Here is a 5,320-nt window from a genome sequence, read left to right as displayed (position 1 = left end):
GTTTTATCTTGGTAACTGCAGACAGCAAAGGTGTTCAAACAGGCCTTCGGCTTCCATATCCCATACGATACAGTGTATGGTTAATTTGCCTACAAACATCAGGTGGTCATAATAATCTGGCCACTCAGTGTATATTATTATGTCTTGAAAGCTGAGATATATTTGTACTCAGCACTGATGGTTTTTTAGCAGAAGAAGAAAATATTCTAACTGGGTAGGATAAATGGAGTACTCACATACAGAAAATGGAAAGATTATTTATGGGAACACTGTGCTAGTTTTAGTAATGAGTTTCCTGCTAAAGGGATGGGAGCAGAAACAGAAGAAAAGGTGTTGCAACAGACTGACAGTATGAGAACCGAGAAAGTAAAAATGACCTTTCCTTTAGCCAGTCACTGCTGGGCATAGTGATGCCATTTGTCCAACACCACAAGTATTTACTGAGTGACTGACTACTCTGTGCCAGGCACTGCTCTTGACTTTGTGGACACAGCAGAGGGCAAGACAGATAAAGCAGTCTCATTCCCCACCCGATTCAGTGAGAAAAGTTAATGCCATTGACATGAGCAGGAAATTCAGGACTAAGAGATGGCATACAGGTTCTCTGCCTGGAATAGTCTTTCTCTAAGCTCCTTTGCCTAGAAAACTCCTACTCATCTTTCACAACCACCTCTAACTCACCAAGAAGTTAGACACTTTTGTCCCTCATTCTTTAATTGTGCTTTGCTCATTCCTCTGGAACCTCCCTTCTGAGACAACTAGAATTTTAAGGATTTAAGATAAACTTTTGTAATTAAAAGAGATTGTTAAAGTCTCTTGGAAGTTTTGTTAAAACTATTAGGTCAGCCCTGACCGGTTTGGCTCAGTGCATAGAGCGTCAGCCTGCGGACTGAAGGGTCCCGGGTTCTATTCCGGTCAAGGGCATGTATTGGTTGTGGGGGCACACCCCCAGTAGGAGGTGTGCAGGAGGCAGCTGATCGATGTTTCTCTCCCATCAATGTTTCTAACTCTCTATCCCTCTCCCTTCCTCTCTGTAAAAAAATCAATAAAATATAATTTAAAAAAAAAACTATTAGGTCAAACCATTAGCAAAACTGCATTAGTAGATCAAAATCTTTAAAATGGCAGAAATTTATTATGACTGAAATCCATTCTTTTTCTTGAAAAATTGGAAGCAAGGATGGACTCTGTGCACCACCCACCCCCTCATCTTTACGCCCATGGAATCTTGGGGTGGGGGTGTCGTGCAGCAAAATGGCCCTGAATCCAGTCTCTAAGCTTTCTGGGCCATACCTGTGCTTCGTTCCTCACTGGCCGGACTAGAGAACAGCTGGGTGCAGTGCACCCGGGCAGTCAGTACAGCCTTTTAAGTCAATCTGGCCTAAGCTGGAAAGGAGGCTGTCCCACTTAAATCACAAGGTCTCTGACAAGGATATCAACTCTGCAGAGCCTTGGCTTTCTGACCTCTTAAGGAGGAAGAGGGTTCCTGTGAGGATTAAATGGCGCAAAAATTAGAAAACTCCTGCCCCTCCCTCTTCACTACCCTGTTCCTGGCAGGTATTCAATAAAGTACGTGTGTGTGGGGGGGGGGGTCAATTAAATTCACAAGTTAGGGTTCCCATTGCACTTGTGTGTACAATTCTTCACCCTGTGGCTGGCTGTCCTCAGAGACATCTCTGGTGTTACTTCTTGAAGACCGTCTCTGAGGGAGACCCAAGACTGAGAACCCCAGGAAGTCCTCAGGACAGCTTTAATAGGCTCCTGCATCCTTTCTTCAGCTCCATGCTCGCGCCTATAGTCTATCCTTCCCACAGAAGCACCTGGGTTCACAGTTAACTCATTATTCCCAGATGAACACCTGTCACTGGCTCCCCACGGTGCCTATCCTAACCCTTCACCTTGACATCACATCCCTGCTGGTTCCCTCTCTCTGAGATATTTCCTCAAGCTGGACACTCAGTTTGTGGGGTATTTAAAAGAAGGGTCTGCCGGTAACCTACAGCAAGCCATGCAGACTATCCATGCTCAGCTTCCTCTTCTATAAAACGAGAATGAGGATTCCTCAGAGGTTTTTGCAAAGTTTAAATTAAAAAAAATATGTAAAGAATTCAGTATAATGCCTGGAACATAGTATGTGTTCAATAAATGTCAGCTACTATGACTGTTGTGGTGATACTGAATTGCTTGGGATTTCAACATTGGTGGTGCCACTTTAAGCACCTAGATCATGCAGAGTGCCATCTATCTCTCATACCTGCATAAGTCTTACTCTTTAAAAGTCAAAGGCAGTCTTTCTAGAGTCTCCAGGTTGAGCTAAAAGCCTCCCGTTAGTTGTCTCAGGCATCTTATTCATCCCTCTACTCTAGCACATTTCATATTATAATTAAAACTATGGGTTTATATATTTCTACCTTCCCTCCAGTCTATAAACTTTAGAAGGTGAGGAAATGTGGTATCTCCATCTTTGTATCTCCATCACCCAACAAATTGGCTTGTTTTGAGGAACATGAATAGACAGACAGAGAAGCAAACAGATAGCTAGATAGATAGATAAGAAAATTGAGAAATCTATTGAAATTTCTAATCTATTTTCTGCCTATGCCCACCCTATACCTTGTTAATAATAAAAAATTGCATTTTAAAAAATCATACTATATCCTCAGTCACAATATTTTAATTAAGAAAAATCAAGTTAAAATATATAATGGAATTGGCATATGTATTACATATGCCATGTTGATTTTATAACAACAGTAGTTAATTTTTATTGAACACATACTGTATGCCAAACAAGTTGCTAAGGGCACCATCTTTATAACTAAGTTGATCATCACAACAACTTTGCAAGGGAGATGTTAACATCCTGACTCTATACTTTAAAGGTTTAAGGAAATGCTCAAGGGTAACACAGCCTGGTGCAGAACTTGGAATTTGTCTTTTTTTCCCTTTCCTATATGTTATGGGTTGAATTGTGTCCCCCTTGAAACACACATATTGAAGTCCTAAGCACGAGTACCTCAGAATGTGACCTTATTTGGAAACAATCTTTACAAAGATAATCAAGTAAAAATGAAATCATTAAGGTAGGCTCTGAACTAGTATGATTGGTGTCCTTAGGAAAAGGGGAAATTTGGACAGAGAGACAGACATGCACAGAGGGAACATAATGTAAAGGGATAGATACACAAGGATATAACCGCATGAAGACTGGAGTGATGCATTTATAAGCCAAAGTCTGCCAGCAAACTACCAGAAGCTTGGAGAGAGGCATGGAAAAGAGTCTCTCTCACAGCCTCTGAGGAACCAACCATACCATCATCTTGATTTAAACTTCTAGCCTCCAGAACTGTAAGACAATAAATTGATGCTACTTTAAGCCATTCAGTTTGCGGTACTTTGTCACAGCGAAAAATAGTACATTCTGCTTTCAAAGATATTGTTCTTAACCACTGAGGAGCTGAAATCACTTTATGTGGGCTTGTCTGTCTCTCCATTGAGTAGGAACTCTTCAGGGGATAACATAATTCTTAAACTTGCCCCCCCCCCCCCAATTCACAGAACAGCTGCTGACATAGCACAAGTGTCCAAATATGTTTAATAAATGAAAATCTATTGTAATAATATTTTCTTTTAACTTTAATATTTAGAAGATATATCTGTCTCTCCATTGAGTAGGAACTCTTCAGGGGATAATATAATTCTTAAACTTGCACCCCCCAATTCACAGAACAGTTGCTGACATAGCACAAGTGTCTACATATGTTTAATAAATGAAAATCTATTGTAATAATAACATTTGCTTTAAACTTTAATGTTTAGAAGATATTAAAAAGTATGTTTATAAATTATCTTTCAGAGCATATTTGAAAAGGACAAAGCAGCTTAATGAAATGTGTTGGAGAAGTAGGGAGTAGAAGACTCAGCTGGGTGATTATATGTAATAGCCACACATCTTCCCAGCATGCATCCACCAGTCCTCCCTGTGGGCCCACCACCCACTCCCAGTTGCCTATGCCAGTGAGGGACATCATCTAGAAAGTTCCAGTCCATGCAAACCAAAAGTGTGCCCCAGTCAGTGATATTTTTAAAACCCAAAATTGCAAGTACACAATCAGACAAGTACACTTATTGGGGGGGAAAAATGGCAGAGTGTTTGAAAGTGGCACCTCCCAGAAAACCTGCTGACACATGCTCAGGCATGCAGGCATCCCTGCACCTATAACTGAGAGGACCATGTTTGGGTTTAGGACTGGGTGGAGGGAAAAAGATCATAAATGATTAATTTACTCAACAACCCTTACTGAACACTTTCAGTTCTCAACACTGTGCTAAGGACTGAGAGCCATGAGGTAAGTGACTCAACCCTAAATGTTTATATTCTCATCCAAGAGAGGAAAAAAACTGTGGATGAAAATAACAAGTTAATCGTTATGGGTTCTAATGGCTCAGCACGGTGCTCAGCTTACCCAGACAGGGTGGGCATTTGAGTTGGGTTCATCTCCATTTTAAAATGCACAAGAGAGGTTGAATGCTGGTTGAAGGCCACACACCTTAAAGACCTAGTGGGCTCAGAGTCATCTTTCCACTATGTGCAAAGTGAAGGTCAGGCGAGGCAAACTATCAATGGAGTCCCTATCCATGAGTGCCACTGAGCTGGGTCTTGAAACATTGAGGGAGGAACTGGAAAGGTTCAGCAATTGTGGGAAAGATGTTGTCAGTGAGGAGGTTAGTGTGGAATTTGTGTGGTGAGAAATAAGACTGAAATAGTATTTTGAGATCAGATAGAGGATGGTAGAAAAAAATAAGTTGAGAATATCATCTTGCAAGAAACAGAAACTCTCTGATGGCCTTGGAGGGGTGAGCACCAAAGCAGAGAGGTTCAGGGACACTTTCCAGATGCCAGTCCACAGAGTGAAAGATGCTAGGAATCTCAGCAAGAAGGGCCTGAACATGAGTGTTGGAGGTGAGGATGGAAAAGAAGATATGGCCTTGGAGGGGTGAGCACCAAAGCAGAGAGGTTCGGGGACACTTTCCAGATGCCAGTCCACAGAGTGAAACATGCTAGGAATCTCAGCAAGAAGGTAAGACAGAAGGGCCGGAACATGAGTGTTGGAGGTGAGGATGGCAAAGAAGACCAATGTGAGAGATTATATATTATGAAAGAAGAGCTGACAGGAAATATGGTGCCTCGGGAAATATGGGAGGGGACAGTGAGGGAAGGAATTCATTTTGTAGAAACATTGGATATGAGGAAATAACAGAACTTCAGGTAGGGATGTCTGACAATCAGCCAAAGAGATGAGACAAAAAAAGCTCAGGA

Source organism: Myotis brandtii, unplaced genomic scaffold (assembly GCF_000412655.1).
Source record: "Myotis brandtii unplaced genomic scaffold, ASM41265v1 scaffold217, whole genome shotgun sequence".
Taxonomy (NCBI): Eukaryota; Metazoa; Chordata; class Mammalia; order Chiroptera; family Vespertilionidae; genus Myotis; species Myotis brandtii.
The sequence above is the reverse complement of the archived record's forward strand: the minus strand, read 5'-3'. Positions refer to the sequence as shown.